The sequence below is a fragment of the Emydura macquarii genome, unplaced genomic scaffold, assembly GCF_026122565.2.
Source record: "Emydura macquarii macquarii isolate MOO-44397 ecotype Brisbane River unplaced genomic scaffold, CSIRO-AGI_Emac_v2 contig_295, whole genome shotgun sequence".
In the NCBI taxonomy this organism is placed as follows: domain Eukaryota; kingdom Metazoa; phylum Chordata; order Testudines; family Chelidae; genus Emydura; species Emydura macquarii.
Window position 1 is genome coordinate 1,257,188 of NW_027130432.1, and position 19,716 is coordinate 1,276,903.

The 19,716-nt window shown below is 37.6% G+C and overlaps 1 protein-coding gene across 2 annotated transcripts in view; it reads right to left on the bottom strand.

Moving 5' to 3' along the window:
- Positions 1-19,716, bottom strand: part of ITFG1 (integrin alpha FG-GAP repeat containing 1) — a 196,656-nt gene that overhangs the window by 28,086 nt on the left and 148,854 nt on the right. The window lies entirely within an intron of this gene.

The following is a 19,716-nucleotide window of genomic DNA, read 5'->3' on the forward strand; positions in this document are numbered from 1 at the left end:
GCTACACATTGATTTAGTTACATCACCGGATAGCCCTTCTTCCAATACTGTTATTTCAGATTAAGAGGGCCCTATATTAATTTATGTTAAATGAACTCCTATATTCTTGAACTCAGAGGATTTGGGGACTCTAATACTCAGCTCAGTATCACCTTCTCCTTGGCTGGGAGGTGTTAGCTGAGGATACTGAGAATCTTTCATTGCAGGGAGGAAGGATAATCCAGTGGTTCGAGTGCTACCATTTGACTGGGGAGACCTCAGTTCAAGTCCCTTCTTTGCTACAGGCTTCCTGTTTGACCTTGGGCAGTTACTTAGTCTCTCTGTGCTTCAATTCCCCATCTAAAAGAGGATTAATTCTCTACCTCACAGACATGTAGAGAGGGATGAATACATTAAAGATGATAAAGGCACTCAGATATTATGGTAATAGGCACCATATAAGTACCTAAAATCAATTTAGCTTAATTAGTAAAAAAAAACAATCTAAGCTAAATTGATTTAAGATATTAAGTCCATAAAAGGGGGTATTCACTGATGCAACTAATCATTCTATAAACCCTATTTAGTTTCATCACTATTAAATTCACTATTAAATTCTATAGGACTTTTCAGAAAGGAATATGAAATACTGTAATACTAGGATATTTAGCATTTAAAGGAGACTTGTTAAGAGGGAATTTGATTGAGGTATTTAGGATTATGAGGAAACTGAAACTGAGCAGGCTCTCCTTTTTTTTACTCTGTTCCAAAAATGAAATTAATGTCAGCTAAAATTAATAAAAAGAAATACCACACACAATGTGTAGTCACAGCCTTAGGGTGGTTAGAGAATCAGATATTATAGCTGGATTTTTAAAAAGGTTGGATAATTTCATGGCTAATAACATTTGTCTTTATGCATGCTCAAATTAGGGTAATCAAAGCTTCAGGGTGTAAATTGATCATCTGCAAAGATCAGGAAGGAATGTTTTCCTCTGCACAGCACTGAGAAAGTGGCTAGGTGCATTATGATTTAATTTCTTTTGCTTTCCTCTAAGAGCATCAGATATTGGAACCAGGATACAGGACTTAATGGATTAATGGTCTGATACAGCTTAGCTTGTCCTTATCTTGTAAGTTACTGATAACTCTCCTGATTTAAAAAAATTACTTAAGAAATATAAAAAATAAAGAAAAAAAGTATCTTATACAAGTTTGCAAGTTTCAAATACTTGATGTGTTGCATTAAAATCTGTAGGATTTGTATATTAGATTCATAAAGGAATTGGTAGTCACTTGTTACAATTTATTTGCACATTTCTCATTTTTGTGTTTAGAATCGCAAACTATTTGTTTAAAATGACAAATGTTGTCATTGGGTGATATGGATGCAAGAACTTGAATCAATAAAGATTAAAAAAGAAATAGATAAAGGGAAATTATTAAAAGCACTGACCTAGTAAGCTGTCACAGCTTTTACAGTACTAAGTCATTCATAGCATATGTTGCTTGTTCAATTAAATATATTATAGGTTTTAATTTGATCTAAAAGCTGATTTTTTTTTTTTTAAGTATGGCAATACTCCCACAGTATCTTCATATGCATTCCTCTGGCTCCATTTGTCCTATCCTAAACCTAGGCCACTCTCCATTCCAAAAGGTTATGAACATGCCACTCATCCTTCAGGTAGGAAGTTAGGGACTAGCAGATAGACATTACTGATGCAAGCAAGATGTAGAAAATGCCTGTGCTATCCCCTGTACCTTAGAGCAGTGCTTCTCAACGACCGGTCCAAGGACCAGTGCGGTCCCTGAGATCTCCCTGACACAGCTTACACACAGCTTAGGAAGGCAGCAAGCCAGTCCTTGGTATCAAAAAGGTTGAGAAGTACTGCCTTGGAGTGACTTCATCATACTTTTGAGTTTTTGTTCAGCTTCATCACCTAGGTCACTAGCACTTTTCTGCCACTGATGTCAAGTTGACTATTCTTTAATATGTAAATTAGAACTACTGTGATTATGGAAGAAGCAGGATAAAATTTCTATTTGACTTATTAAATTTCCTAAATAGTGAAAATTTCCTGTGTTCATTAAAGATGAAATTTCAGATACAAAATCCATTGACTTACTTGCAAATAGTAAAATATACAAATAAGACAAAAAACTCATTCTGACTTTACAATATTATAGAAAGTAGCCTAAAAAGGTTACTCAGACTGCAAATCCTTGGGCAAGAAGAGCCACTAGTTCAATTAAATTATTTTAAAATTACAGGCCACCATAAAAGTGGCACAGGTTCATAGATTAGCAACCAATAGTAAGAGGGCAGAGTTTATAACACGTAATAAAAATAATCTGTTAAGGTTGTACAACATCATTTGTGCAAACTGTTTTGTAAGTACCTTCCAGTACTAGGTGTGAACTGTGTATATTGCTGATAGCAAAGCAGAAGATATTTTATCTGTTTTAAGGGTCAATTACTTTTTTAAGTGAAAGTGAATAGTATCAGCAATTTCAAGCACTCAACAATCTTGAGTCAGACCCCCAAAATCAAAAGACTGCCTTAAAACATGAGACTGTAATGAAGTTTTTTGGTTTCTTTCACATTGAGGAGGAAGCTGCCAAACCCCAATTTGTGTGTGATAATCTCAGGTTCTAAATTAATCCTTACATGCACACACAAAAGAGTACGGCTCACTGTTCACTCAGAAGGGTGCTTCATCTCCTGGATATCCTCTTCCATCTACTGGAGATGGGGAACTGCCTCATTCATATTCACCTGGCTTGATCCACCCTACAATGTGCTGTTCTCCACCTATCCTCTTTCATTCCCCTCTATTTATCCTCAATCTCATACCCATCACTTTCTCCTGCTTTGCCATATCATATTCCCCTGCATCCCCTCAGTCTGTCTCCTGTTCCCCCTAAACCCATCTCAATCCGCCTCTTGCTCCCCATGGTCCTCTGATTCCTCAGTATCCTGTCTAGTTTCCTAACATACTCCTTTCCCTGCTGCCTCTACAGTCTCATTGACAGCACATCCACAGCCTCTGTCCTCAAGTCTAGCTCTCACATGAAGAATAAGAGGCCACCATTTTTTTTGACAGAAGCCTGTTGCTTCAGCCCCATTGACAGTAATGGAAGATAGTGGCCATCTTGGGGGAAAAAAAACATACAACTTTGCGAACATCATTATGCTCACCATAAAACAGCAAGCCTGGGCAATGCTGGAGCTGGATTAATTATATTACTCAAATAATGGCCTAATCTCTTAAACACTGCTTTTTAATTCTAATATCCTGAATCTGGGATTCCAGTTTAAGTTAGTGTTTCAAAAGGCGGGGGAGGGGGAAAATACTTCAAGCAACTTCGCTTCAATGAGTCACCAAAGCCTAAGATTTTAAGAAATGTCTACTAATTTTGGGGTCCTGATCACCCTCTCAGGTCCTTTAAAAACACCTCAGCTTGCACATCCAAAATACTGAGGCACTCAATCACAAGTTATTTTTAAAATTCTGGCTCTAATCTGGAGTGCTACTTCCTCGTCTACACAAACAGCATGAGCACCTCCCCTTTCTATTAAATCTGAAGCTAGACATTTCTGCTCTGTTCCCACTGTGGGATGTTTAGTCCTTGGAAGCTTAATAGATATTGGCTGTGTCTCATGCCAAGTTGTGATGCCCTATGATTAGTTCCATATTGAAATTAAAAATGAAAAGAATATTTAAAATGATACACTTCATTGATGTATCTTGCTATTTTGAGGTTTTTTGCTATTGAGGATTGGATCAGGCTTTCAAATAGCTGTGCAATCAAGTCACACATTCTGCTCTGTTGTTTTACTAAATAGGTTTACCTAAACAGTGATTGCACAATATCTATACTCTCTGTGAACTATAATTCCATTTATGTACATTCAATTAGATTAGTTCAAAAATCCAGTATCACACTTTATCAGTTCTGTTTAAAGAAACAATAGAAAATATTGCTTTTAAATATAAATGCAATAGCCTCTCTTATATCAAGTTACATTGATTTCAATTAAGCAGTGATGGATGGTGAGGTGTAGTTAGCCTGAAATAATTACATTTCTTACCCAACTTAGTACCATATTTCCATATCCATTATGTCATAATCCACCTTTTTGTTTTAAGTCTATTAATACAATTTCAAATTGACTGAAATCTTAATACTACACGAACATGTAGCTTTTGAACTGACTAAAATGGGAAAGAGTCACTATATTAAGGACCTGAAAATGAACTGAATGCATATTATTAAATACAATATATTGTGACCATCTAATATGATCTCTTCTAGATACTGTATTTTGCTCCTCATTTACAAAATATTGTGTTTGTCAAAGGCTGTATTACATTTACCAAAATACTAATTGACCAAAGATATTTATTGCGTGAAGCAATTTGTCAATAACACATACCCAAGAACTAGCACTAATGAGTTTTAAGAATTGTCTTCATTTTCATTTGACAAGATGAATGGCTTTTCTAGGTTAGCTATAATCCATCATGTAGAACACAGCTTCAGACTAGTAGCCTGTAGGCCCAAACTGACTTCTATAATTCATATATCACCATTTTGCTTTTACATTCAAGGCAGGACATTCAACCTTGCTTTTTCTACATCTTGGACCCATATAAATTAATAAATATCTCTAGAGAATGCAAATTACTCTAGAAGAGCACACTTAGCTAGGGTGGAATAATGCAGCCTGCTGCACAGCTGCAGAAGACCACACATGCATTGGAAATAGGACAAAGCCAGTTCACACAATGGCGTCAAAATTGCAGCTACAGGGGCCCCTGTCCCACCCCAACCTTATATGTTGAAATCCTAGAGTGTTGTTTACTGCTCCCTCTCCAGTTCGGCATGGTGCACAACTATGTTTCTCAAACTTTTCAGGGTAGTGACTCATTCAAAGTAAAAAAAATATTCATGACCCTCTCACAATGACTATAAAAGTAAGAGGAAAAGAGTATCAATGATAACAATAAGCCTCTATCATTGATTTGGGTGTTTAAGAGGTTGACAAAATACTTGATCTTGAGCGGATGCAATAGGGGAGCAAGATTTTCCTCGCTTTCGATTGTAATAAAATGTTCAGCCTCCTTGCTTGCCTTTTTTGACTCCTCTGGGGGTTATGATCCATTCACTGAGAAACACTTCTGGAGTAGAGCATGAGCTGTGTTCTGAGTTAAGAGCTATGCAGTGATAACTTCAGCTGTCTGGGGAATCAAGATGTGTCTCTCCCCCTTCGTTTCCACCCTGTCTGGAATAAGTCACTGGTTCTCTCATTCACTTGCTCTACAGGAAACTCCATCCAAACTACTTCCACAGACCCATCCAACTCTGGAAGCAATTCCTTTTGCCCACCTCTCTGAGACTGAGTCCCCTCACTTAGGCTGGCATAGCAGGACAATTTGGGGCAGGTGAGAGATGTGAAGGATGGGGTGGAGGGGGGTGGGATGACATAAATCTAAGTTTGTACATTTTCAACTTTGAAATCTAATATTTGCAGTACTGCCAACTCTCATGATATTTGGTGTTTTTCTTAAAGTCCCAGATTTCATTTTAAAAAATGATTTTAGGTCACATGATTGCTGAGAAAAGCTGGAAAGTATATCTGCTAAAGGCTTATAAGCTACAAAACCAAACAAAATAATTAAAATGTATTTATTTTACAATCTTAGGATTTTTTGAGGTATGACTTACAATTTCATAGTGTTTAAGGTTGGCAGTATTGTATTTGATATAAGAAATTAGAATGAGCTTCCTAATCAAACCATAACACAACATTTTCTCTCAACAGAAACAAAGCAAATGTCATATTAGGTAGCCGTCCAAGAGACTAGTAAGAATTGTTTATTTAGTAGAGATGGATATTTAATAAGGACATCATCTCCAACATATCATCAAGGATCTACAACCTACCTTGGAAGACGATCCCTCACTCTCACAAACCCTGGCCAGTCCTCGCTTACAGACAGCCCCCTAACCTGAAGCAAATACTCACCAGCAACTGCACACCATGCAATAGAAACACTAACCCAGGAACGTATCCTTGCAACAAACCCCGTTGCCAACTCTGCCCACGTATCAAGTGACACCATCACAGGTCCTAACCACATCAGCCACACCATCAGGAGCTCGTTTACCTGCACATCTACTAATGTGATATACACCATCATGTGCCAACCATGTCCCTCTGCCATGTACATTGGCCAAACTGGACTGTCTCTACGCAAAAGAAAAAATGGACACAAATCAGACATCAGGAATGGTAACATTCAAAAACCAGAAGGAGAGCACTTCAATCTCCCTGGACACTCAATAACAGACTTGAAAGTTGCCATACTTCAACAAAACTTCAAAAACAAACTCCAGCATGAAACTGTAGAGCTGGAACTCATATGCAAACTTGACACTATCAGACTAGGTCTGAATAGAGACTGGGGGCTTGTCTACACTTACCTCGGAGATTTGGCGGCAGTCGACCGGAGTTACGCAAACTATGCAAAAAACATGCATAACTCCCGTCGACTTCTGTGCTTCTGTTCTGCGCGCCGTCTTCACTGCAGTGTGCTGACGGGAACTGCATTCCCGTCAATGCAGTGCTACGCCACTTGAGAAGGTGGTCTTAATACATCAATTTCTGGATCGACTGAGCGGGTCTTAACTGACCACTCAGTCGATCCAGATAAGTTGATCTGATGGCGGTGAATTTGCCGCCGTCAGTAAAGACATAGCCTGGGAGTGGCTAGCCCACTACAAAAAATAATGTTCCCTCTTTTGACATTCACACCTTCTTATCAACTGTTGTGAACAGCCTCACCCACCCTGATTGTATTAACCTCATTAACACTTGCCCTCCTCACTGTGATGCAACTCACACATCCTTGCGTGTGTATATATACCTACCAAACTGAAGTTTCCACTTCATGCATCCAACAAAGTAGGTTTCTGCCCACAAAAGCTTATGCCCAAATAAATTTGTTAGTCTTTAAGGTGCCACAGAACTCTCGCTGTTTTAATAAACAAAATTGCACATGGTCCTTTCACTGTAGCTGCATAACTAGGGATAAGAAAGATATCACTGCACTTAGAAACACAAGTTAATGAAGAAAAAGGCACCCTCAAAATCAGGCATAATATGAAAGTGTGATTCTCCATGTCCTGCAATTTAATGTGCAGTTATAAATTCAACTTATTCCACCTTAACTGTCAGCCCCCAGCAGACACAGCATCTTGTTTAATGTGTTCTGAGGGGAATACTGTAGTATCATCAGGTATCTATTAAAATATGGCATTACATTTCACTGTTGTCCAATATACTATGCAACATGTTTTTGTTTAAGTATGTTAGTAAAATGGCTGCAACAAATTTGTATGCAGCACACAGTCCAACTACAGTGATAAGCATGAGGACCCAATGCAGCAGTAAAATAACAGAGGCAATTCAAGTTGTGCAAGCCTAGGAAGCCCACAGCAACAGGTGAAAGATTAGTCTGCCATGGAAGATTTTAAAAACCTCCGACAAAAATAAAAACTTGGAGTTGTAAAGATGCCCAGAAGATAATGCTGAGCCTGGATAAAGGGCAAGGTACTAAAAACTTATCTTTGTGTACAGGGTGAGGGTGACTTCTTGTGCTCTTTTCTCATTGTCAGATTTTGTCAGAGGGTCAACAGATAACAGAATTTAATATTGACCAGTCATCTTTATGTGAATTCTAACCATGCTTCCTGAGCAAGGAGGAGGAGAAGGATCTATAAACAAACTTTCTGCAGGGTTAATTAGGAGCTTGACCAGGGATACAAGACAGGCACTACTGCAGGTGAAGAATGCATGGTGCATTTCATTTTTCACAGGGCACTCTCTTGGGGATAGTTATTAAGGGTAATATTAGAATAATCATCTTTTTTGTAGTCATGGAAAGTGGGTGGACCAATTAAAACACAAACTTGTATATTAAGCAGATCAAGACAGGAAAAACCCACTACATTATTGAGTTCTTCCTGTCCCCTTACAGGGATTACTCACATGAGCCACTGAATCCATTCGGTAAGAATATAATTCAGGTGTAAATTTCTGCTGGATCAAAGGGTTGACCTTTGTCCAAAAGCCTAATTATCTGTTGATCATGGCCACTGGAACTGATCACCTTTTTGTTCAGAAGTAAGCTCCAGCTATGGTTCACTGGGAATTCTATATTCATTTCAAACTCTAGAACCATGCTGAAAGGTCAAATTAAAGCTTCAATGCAAGACATTTTAACAGAGAGGAAACAAAATTTACAACTTAGTTGAAATATACAAAATGTCCTCCTGTCCTGGGGCACAACAAAGAGAATTCAGAAACATGTCATGGTGAGGCTCCATTGGGTCTAGGCATTTGAGGACTCTGAAGGAACTTCAGAATTCCTTAAGGGTGCCTATGGTACAGTGCACAACAGAGGGACAACTTTAGAATCTTTGTACATTTCATGAACATTTTTGTTGTGGTTAATCCATAACTTTTGCTTCTTAATTTAAAAGGACCTAAATTTATTCATGCTGTTTTGGAAACACATGAACAACCGTTTTGGAGTAAATCACTTTAAATAATTCACTGATTATTAAATCAAATCTGTAAAGAACCATGTTCCCTTGAAAAGAATACCAAAAGGATGAATATTGGGGCTTTTAATTTTTACATCTTGCATTAATGATATGCCAGTATTTTAATCAGCAGCATAACTGTTAAATATGCTGATGACACAAGCATTAGAATAATTTTTAGCAGTACTGGTTCTATCACCTTATCTACTTTGTCTAATTAAATTACTGAGAAAACATGTATTTAAAAATAAAAATGCCAGGGAAATGCAGCTGTTTCATTCAGCTCAAACATTTTCTGAAACAGCAAAGTTGACAATTTAACCTCTCACTAGAAAACAGCTTGTTAAATAATCCCGACAGTTTAAAACAGTGGCCAAAAAAAAAAAAAAAAAAAAGGCACTATAGAATTAAAGAAACTTCCCTTTCCCTCTCAAAAATAAAATGTTCATAGAGATTGTGTGTCATATTAAGTAGTTTTAGCATGTCATGTATCAACTGAACAAGACTGTGTGCTCCTTGGACCAGTAATCTAGTTTTAATTTTCTGTAGAACACTATGCAAACAAATGTATAAATAAGATATCGTCTATATATTAGAATTTGACAATTGTCAATATGACAAATGTCACTAATGGTGTAGCATTTGGTTTCATTATTAGAAACCTATTATTGCTACTAATTCTATTATGGCTAACTATGGAACATGCTCCCGTGATCCAACCCAGTCCCCCCAAAAATTTATAGCACATTTTTTATGAGGAACATTTCAGATCCACTTTCAAACCTGCTCACTGTGGGGGAAAACAAGATATATGTTGAGTGAGATGAGCTTTTCACCTTTAAGTTTAATGTTCTTGCTATTCTGAATGATTATGCTACTGTTGCTTCAAACAATTCACTCTGGCTCCAACAACTGAAAAGAATAATCATTACTTACCTTCCTGCACAAAAAACCAATTGCTTCAAAAAACCCTCACCCTTATTCCCCCCCCAAAATCCTGTATCCAGGCAATTTGCAAACTGACTTTGTAATTCACAAGCAAAACATACTATTTCCTGCCATTTAATTAAATGTTGATTTTTACTATATAATAGTATTCTTAAAGAATAGGGCTTATAAGTGTTATTGTGTCAAATAATTCAGCTTTCCACTCAGTCATTTAACTTTAGTATATAAAAAGAGATTATTACTGAGTTTACTGCTATTTTAATTTCAGTGCCTAAGAGAATTTATAGAATGAATGGATTAAATGTAAAAAGCTATTCAATGTTATCATATGCCACATTCCATCTGTGATAAAGCAGAGATAAAACTAGATTCCTTGATCATTTATACTTAAATCACATATTAACTGTTGAAAAGATGTGAGTGGGCGCTGAACATCTGAATCTGTTGCTTAGCTTTAACCTATCGAATAATTGCATGTAGGAGTTCTTTTAGACTACATCCAAAAGCACTACATGCTTTTTACTGCTAGACAGTCTTTTCACTGAAGATTTCTGCAGAAGACTGGAAGCTAATAGCCTTATTACAGCAAGCAAAATCACTCATTATACAAAACTTGATTAATAAAAAAAAAACCTCTCTCTTTCTATAGCTGGCTAGCTTTACTGAATGCATCTTCTTTTTTTATTCTCAAGACAGTTTCAATTTATTCTGTGCTCAGCTTCAGCTACAATACACTGACTGATGGCTTTCACTGTTGCTTACGATTCTATTCTGCTGCAAAACACTGTTAAAGTAATGTTAAGGATTTATTATAAATCCATAAAAGCATGGAAATCCAGAGTTAAGGCTGAAATCCAAAGTAACGCTCATCCTTAACTTACTGTATGTAGTCAGTTTAAAATATTAAAAAAGAAAATTAATTCATTTCTGGAAACAGTTCAAAATGTCTGGCTGAAGTCTCGTATTTTCTTACTTTTTCAAATTTAAGCTGGATTCTGGGCAGATCATGGGCACAAGGCAAATCTCTGGACTAGAGTACAAGCTTTAAATTACTTTTGAGCTTTCCTAGTGCAGGACTGGTGAACCCTAGGCTGGTCCATATGCATAGCTGAAGACTGCTATAAATTATGCCGTGCCATGGGATGTACTGGCAACAGCAAATTGATGGGGTATAAGGAGGGGGACAATGTGTTGTAGAAGCTGGTTCAGCAGTTCTGTGCCATCCAAGGATCTCCTTACACAAGGTGAATCCTCAGATCACCTGGGTTTAAATGTGTTTTGTACCAGGATGAAATGATGCAAAACTGAGTAAATGCACTAGAAAACTATGGCTTCTAATTCTAACAGTTTTGCTGCAACTGAATTTCTCTCAATTAGGTATGGATGTAATGGTTTAAGCAGAAGACTAAGAATCAGAACTGGCTCATTTCTAATAGCCACTGACAACTACTATCCCCAATAGCCTTAGGCCAGCCACATTCCCCCATCTATAAATAAACAGGGGCTACTACTATTTACCAATGTTAGAGCGGAATTGTGAGAATATGGTAACGTTAGTAAAGCAGTGTGAAAATGCAAACTCCATGCAAATGCTAGTTATTACTACTCTCACTTTTTAAATTATTCATAAAAAATATAGTACTGTCATGAGCGGGAGGAACCTTGTTATGGGCTGAGTTAAAACCTTATTCAAACTGATGTGGGAATGCACCCTTCATTTAAGATAGTTGTAAAAGACGGTTAAGGGGCCATACCTAAAACAAGGCCTATTAGAGTCTACCCAGAAACAAGCACCATGTGCGTGGTTGGGGGTTCCACTTGGTATTGTGACCAGATGTGGTGTGTGAGAGAACACACAGAAACTGACAGACAAGAACAGAGAGAGGCAGAGGCAAAAAGCAAGATGACCAAGCAGTAGACTGAGCACATTGTGACGCTGAAAAAAGCTAGAGAGAGAGCCTTTGAGTCTGGTGGTGGCTAAAGAGGCTTGGGGCTGCAGGCTAAGAAACTTTCCCTTTTGATTTTGGTTCCTTGTACATTCCTTGTAAATAAACAAGATTGCATCAAAGAAAATACAAGACTCCATCAAATTCTGATTCTAACTGGGACATCCCCAGGGCCACAACTTTGACTTGCTGCTCAGGTCGAAAAGGGACACTAACAATGTGTTTTAGAAAGTCTTTAGCTATGTATGTTTCCAGTGGTCTGACAACTTATATCCAAGAAAAGCTTAAAATGGAATTTCAACATCTTATACTATTTAATGGATAAGGTGAGTATATAATGAGCAAGGTATTTATATTATTATTTTTCTGTTTGTATGAATGTAGCATTTTAAGAGGTGTAAAATTAACAGCCCTGGAAACCTCCAGAAGAGGCATAGCATAGGCCATGATAATGAAAAGTTCCTCAAACTACCATGCTGATTTGCCTCAACTCTGAGTTGGAGGGATCACTGAGGGAGTGATGGTAATTTGGTTTCCATGAACCACTCAATCCTTAGGCTCTCCACTAAGGCTACCATTCAAGATGCCATTTTGTGTGTGTGTGTATGATGAGGTTATGTTTCAACTGGAAAACAAACAAGGGAGTTATTTGCTTATGACGACTTATATCAGCTCTTTTTAAAGCCTACTTATATAACGGATTATTTTTAGATAGGAACTATTAGATTCATTCACCTTCTAACTATACAGGACCAGTAATAGGGATACAGCTCCTCTCTAATGCAAAATATGTATGTGAAAAAAATTGGAGTGGATGTGCACTGCAGCCACACTCAAAAAATATAACCAGGAAGATGAATAATAAATAAAAATAAATAAAAAATAAAACAAACATAAAAAGAGCTTTTATTCATGCACTTTTTGCATGTGACCCAAAAATGCAACGTATTTTTTTCCTCCCAAAATATATAAATGTCTTTAACCATGAAAAATTTATGCCAACTTTAATCTTAAGTGAGATGATGCTAATCTTATAAATTCCAGGAACCCATGTTTATTACAAAACATGATTAGACTCATTCTTATGACACCCATAGCCTCCCAATGGTATTGCTTCCAAACAGCTCTTTAATCATATTTTAATACTAATATTTCCAGTTCATCAATACTTATATCCCAGGACTTCAATATTGGTTAAACTGACTTGTGGCTTCAGTTATTATTGATCAGGAGATGCAGGCCAATGAGACATAGGGATAAATTTAAAACAGCAAGCCCCAATTCATTAGCTTTAACAAGGGGGTGAAAGAGGCTATCCAGATCCCCCTTCAAAATACAGGTATTTTATTGGGTCCAAAGTAGAGTTAAATGGCCTCATGCCTTATAAATCAGGTTGGTACCCTTCAGACTAACCCTTTGACTCAGCCACTTCTGAATCCTTTTGGCCCTTCCCCCACCATGGGGAATGAAGGAACCTTAGTCTGCGAAAACTTAAGGTCTCCCCTTACAAGGTAACAGGAACACCAGTCACATCACGGGTCTCCATTCATGTTTACCCTGGGAGCTGGCCATTTTAAACTTCTATCCACACTGGCCAAAAGCTGAGATGAATTAAACATTTCAATTTTACTTCCTAATATCAAATTTCTATTCTACTAATTTTAACCTAAAAATTGGGCCTCCAAGATGTGGTGAGGAAAGCAAAATCCTCCCTTAGACACCCTGTCAATTCGGCCCAGAAGGAGAAAATTCCTTCCTGATCTCAAAACAGGTGATCTGTTCAGACCCACAGCATACTGAAAATGGAATTTGGCAATGCCTCAACTATAGGGCAGGGAGGACATAGTAACAATAACATTAAGATAGCTGCTGGATATGTGGGAAGGCTTTAAATGCAAAAGAGACTGGGGATAAGTGGCTGGAGAACCAACTGTCTCATCTGCCACCAGCATATCCCTTCTATGTGTTCTGTGTCAGGAAGAGAAGAAAGGTTGAAGTGAGGCTAGGCATATGGGCCCCTTCTTCCTACAGAACTCCAGGGGTTGTCCACCCCCATGCTGGTCTGACCTATGCCCATTGAGATTAGGGGGCTCTGTTTTCCCCTCCATACATCTGCCATTATCTTTACACTTTACATTGCTGTAACTCATAATGTGCAAAGAGCTGCTGTACATGGCACTGGTATTTATTTCAGATATTCAAATCATTATAGTGTATATGGACATTAATTTTTTGCGCACCTATCCTGTGAGATTGGGCTTCAGTTTCAAATGGATATTCTATCCAAAACTAGAAGAAGTATTAATTGATTAGCATTGTACACATTTGTACTACTTGCAGTTACTGATATAACCAAGCCTTTCTTAGCTTGCATGTATGTACTTTTATATATATATTTATATATAAGGAAACAACATTTCAGTTGAAATCTTTTCAGCAAAAATATTTACCATAAATGTAATTGAGAAGTTTACATACAGAGCCATTTCTGAACTGGAAAAGGACACAAAACATTTACAAAATAACCAACGCACTGTTGATTGAAACCATAGTTTCATTCTTTTAATGAATAAATGAGAGAAACTAAGGTACTGCTTATGTGTGATGCTGCTTGTTACTGCATTGTGTTTCCTAAAAAGTGTTTCAGATTCTTTTACAATTAATGAATGGCTCTTTAGCTGAACTTCTCTACTATATTAAGCAAGGATAAAACTGAAAACATTGAAGTAGAGATTTTATTTCTTTTAAGTAAGGTTTAATTCAATGAAAAGATAAATCATTCCTCATCAGAGAGGTAGAAATTGAACAAACATATGGACAAAATATGTTTCTGCTGGGGATAATTTGAGTAGTTTTTAGATAAGCTTGTACAACTATGTTCTTTCTCCCAAAAATATATATATAATTTAAGTTTATAATAACTTCCCCCCAGAATTCTACCCATATATATATGCACACATTGAAAAGTGAAAATTTGTTTCTTAGAAATCATTCTCTCCAGGTTCGTACCACTACACTTACACAGTCCTCCCTGACTGTGACTACAGGTTTAACATGAGGAACATTTCTGAGCATGCACTCTACTCTGTTCATGTAACTAATACAACAGAAAGTGTCTACAATCTTTCAGACCCAAGAGATTATACATTTTAACCTTTGCTAGCCAAGCGGTTAGGCAGATGTTTCTGACAAAAAAGGTAACTTGTTTCTTGTCCATATGAGGTCACTATAACATCCACCATGCACTTTTAAATCAGTTCTGTTGTTCCTTAACACTACCACACAGAAGAGGATTTATCATGATTGGGTAAAATTTCACATCTTAGTGAGGGTTTGTGTATATTGCAATACAGTAGCATTAGTAGATATATGGAAGTTCTGATGCCATTGTACAAGGCACTGGTAAAGACCTTATTTGGACTGTGCACCATTCTAATCACTCATATTCAAGAATGATGAATTCAAACTGGAAGAGGTCCAGAGAAGAGCTACTAGATTAATCAGGGGAATGGAGAGCCTATCTTACAAGAGAAGACTAAAACAGCTTGGCTTATATTTAGCCAAGCAAAACAAAGGCTGAGAGGAGATATGACTACTCTCTACAAATACATCAGGGAGGATGAAGAGCTATTTAAGTTAAAGGAGAATGTTGGCCCAAGAACAAGTGGGCATAAACCAGCCATGAACAAATTTAGGCTGGAAATTAGAAGGTTTCTAATCATCAGAGGAGTGAGGTTCTGGAACAGACTCTGAATGGGAATTGTGGGGGAAAATGACCTAATTCATTTTAAGGTAGAGTTTGATAAATTTATAAGTGGGATTTGTATGAAGGTTGCCTGAAGTGGTGAGGGATAGGCTTGGTGGCCCTGGGCGCTTTCAGTTAATATTTTATGTTCTTAAAATCTGATGCTTCAGGATTTCAGTCAGACACCTGTACGGATAAGGAAGGGAATTTTTTTTTCTTCCTGATGTATCCTGTTTTTCTCTACTTCTGCGGAAGGATCAGATATGGCTGTGGCTGAAGATGGGCTACTGCTATGGGATGGTAGTGAGAATTAAATTTTTTTTTTCTTGAAAACTCCAAATCTTTTGGCTGAAAAAATCAGTGAAGTAATTTAGTTTCAGATCAGGTTGACTCAAATTGAAATATTTTGGTTTGCTGAACCAAATGAAAATGTAGAAAACAAGTAGATACCTAGAGAATCTAAAATCCTGCAGTACCCGGGTGGATGTGGGTGTGTTTTGAGGAGTGGGGCCCCGTTCTCTTGTTTGTTCCGAGGGTATATGCTGCTCTGGCAAGTCCATTATGGCCAAAGTAGATTGTACTGATGAGGATGCCCTGGGGGATGCCGAGACTGTATGAGAGACATTGCATCTCCCCGGTACCACAGCCATCTTAGGGGCCTACTTAGATGTAGACGGTACATAAGGAATGGTGGGTACTGTTCTCTTAGTGATGGAATGCTTTGATACTTCAGTATCCTGCTTGTGTGGCACCGAAGGTTTCAGTAATGTGGCATGCTTGCTGCCCTTTTCTCTGTTAAGCCTGGAGTTCAGGCAAAAGATTGGTACCAAGAGTGTCTGGAGCCTCAGCTGTACCCACTCTGGGAAGTGAGATTTCTGCTGCGTCTTGTTCCATGGGGACCAAGGTCTTTGTGAAGTGGATTCTTTCTGTGGAGAATGACTGTTTGCTCTGAGCCTTCTCGGTGGATTTACTTTGGGTAGACCCAGGCGAATGTGCTGAAGCTGATGGGGCACTGTGTTCACTCAGTGACCAATGTTCAGAGATGTCTCCTGGCCTGGATCTGAGGCCAGTTGGAGAGAATGCTGCATCTAGAGTTACAGTTTTAGCTCCCAATTTTTTCTCACTCTGCACTTAACAGCAGAGCAAATGGAGCACTTTTTGTGGGACGAGAGACTCTCCCAAGCAGCAGATACATCTGGAATGATCATTGCTGACCGGGATGTCCTCCTGGCAAGAGTTGCACCACTTGGAGCCTGGCATACCCTGGAGCAACAGAATCTAACAGGGGAAGATCCCCCACCCCAAAGGAGAAAAAGATTGAGAGAAAGTCTCCCTAAATAAAAAGTAAATAAAATAACTAAAGAAAAAACAAACTACAGAAGGATAACTAGGCTAAGCAACTTTGATGGACTAATGTTCCATCTTAGGATGAAGCGGTTAAGAAGGATCCGAGGGCAGTTTGCCTGAGCAGTCTTATATAACCTTGGCACAAGGAAACATAGGGTACAGGGGCAGGCTGAATGGGCACTAATACCAGAAATCTCCAATTAAAAGTGCAATAAGTGTGGACACTGATAGAGACATTACTCAAAGAAGAACTAGGAATGTTTTTGCCATCCTTTAACAAAAAAAGTTTTAATTTATTAAACCAACATGGTTAAAAATACATTCTGTCTTACAATCTCCATGCCAAGTTTGAGTCTGCGGCAATTTTAAGTAATTAAATATTATATCCAAATATGGGATATTTATTATAATGCTGTTTAATATATAGATGCCAGTTGTTCCACAGTATTATTATTATTATTATTATTTTTATTTATAGTATTATCTCACTTGCTATGTTAGATTTGTTAGCCTGAGTTTGTGCTGACTGTATTATTACTCACAAGCAACAGATTGAGAAAGAGCCATGATTGGATAAACAACTGATTCAAATTAATACAATTAAATGTAAAGAAAGATTATGTTGTGGTATATTTGATTTATTGATCTTGCCCCCCTCAGAGGAGATAAAACTGCTCAGCTTGCTGGCTTTTGCTAATCGTTTTTTCTCCTGAGGAAATATACAACTGTTTGCTAAAGAAAGGAGAATTACTTATCTGCAGTCTTAGTTCTCTGAAAATAAAAAGAAGTATGGTTATATATCCCTTGGTCACATGGCCTCTGGCACTTAATGAAGAAGTTGATTCATAGCTCAATAAGTAAAGACTATTTTTCTGAGTGCACCAACATTTATGTAGGCCTGCAGGAAGTCTCAATGCCCATCAAGAAGCAAATATACTTCACTTCACTGCATAACTGTTAGTTTTTTCTGACTTGGTTTCTGACCTAACCAATACAGTGAACTAGCTTTGAAAGGCAGGTTGGAAAGTGATCATGTAATCCAGGGATAATATTTTCAAAGAACTCAGCTGGAAATCTAATTCTCAAAAGGGAAATGTTATCAATAGGTCCTCAGTCCTGGAGACTAAAAGGCTAGTCTTACATAGTACAACAGATGTACTGGACTACAAAAAGTATTGTATTAACAACTGCAGGAGGGGGCTATTAGTGGGCTCCAGTCTTTCATCTTTACTTCCACGTTTCTTTGTCACAGAAGGAGATACCCACACAAGAAGAAGATCAGTAAAACACATGGCCAGATGCAATTACCTTCCAAGCTGTTTTCAGAAAAGATGTGAAAAACAGATTTTTTTTGCCAAAGACAACATTCAGATTCAGCTGCAGTCCCCAACCCCGCTCACAGCCCCAGCTGGGGGGGGGGGGGGGGGTGGTGGACAGCTGTAAGGGAGGGCATGTGGTAAAAAGTTTGGGGACCACTGCCTTAGGGTATGGTCTGATTTTAATACAGTGTGTTAGTGTAAAATGAAATGAAAAATTGTCTGAACTCATCACAGAGTTCTGAATGCTTCTAGCAAAATATCAGAGCTCTTTTTAGATTCAGGTCATGAAGCTTGCGCTTTGTGATGATGAAGATGGGAAATGAAAAACACTGGCAGAATGATTTAGTAGGCAAGATGCATTCCTACTCTGTATTAGGAAGGAAATTTGGAGTAGTATGAAATATTATTTTGTCTCAAAAATATGGGCTAACATTTTCAAATATATTTGCCTAAAGTTAGACACCTAAACCCATATTTAAACAGGCAGGAGCACAAAAATTGCCATTCTGTACCAGATGAGTGATCCATCTAATCCAGGATGCTGTCTAAGACTGCATTTCAGAGGAAGGTGCAAGAAATCTCACAGTGAAATACTATGGAATAATCTGCCCATAGGAAAAGTTTCTTCCCCTATACATTAGTGGTTGACTTATGTCCTTTAGCACGAGGATTTATACACATCTATTGAAACGCTGATGTTCTCTTTATCCATACGAGTGTCTATGCCCCTTTTTGAATGTTACTAAGCTCTTGGACACAATGTGGCAATGAATTCCACAGGTTAATTATATGTTATAAAAGAAAGTATTTCTTTTTATCAGCTTTAAATTTGTCTTTTTACTTGTGTCTGTCTCCTTGCTCTTATACTCAAAGGGTGAATAGGAGTACCTAATTTACCTTCTTTATAACTTCCATCATTTGGTTATACACATATCACGTTCTCTCCTTGAAGAGTACCTATTTTACTGATCTTTCTTCATGCAGTTTGTGTCACTTATCTCTGGACCCCTTCTATTTCTGTTATATCTTTTCTAAGTTAGGGTAACCAGAACTGAACACAGTATTCCAGGTAAGGGCATACCACTTATTTATATAATGGCATAATAATACTTGTAGTATTATAACCCATTCCTTATATGTCCTAATATTTTGTTTAATTTGAACTGCTTTTACATGGAGCAGAGCTTTTCAATGATGTGTCCATAATGACACCCATGTCTTTTTCCTGACTGGTTACAGTTAATTTGGAACTTAGCAATGTGACTCGAAGGGGAGATACAAGTACTTGGCCCCTCAGAAAAATCAGGCCACTTATTTAGATGGCTAGCTATAGATTTACATGCTTAACTTCAGGCATCCAGCTTTGAAAATCTGACCTTAGCAGACAGTACATAAATCACCAGTACTAAAACTCAATGATCCTACAAGATACACTGAACAAAACCAGAAAAATCAATATTGTATTTGTTACTTGAATTATCATACATGTAGAAGCTAACCACAATTATTTTATTTAGTGAGTAGCATGTGCATGTTATTCCACAAAACTACAAGATTCTGATTTAAAGTTTCAAGCCCATCATTACCTCCTGATAAACATGACCACAACATAATGGGTAGAAACCTTGATCTGTTATAAGTTCAGTACATGAAAGACAAACTGCACCTAATGAACTTTTCATGATGCTGTCCAGCCCTCAAATTCTGACTGAACGTGAAAGCTATTCAAGTTCTGTTTGCATAAGACATATGAAAGGATATAATTACAATGGTCACAATAAATATGCAAGATGAAAACAGAATGGAAAACATATTG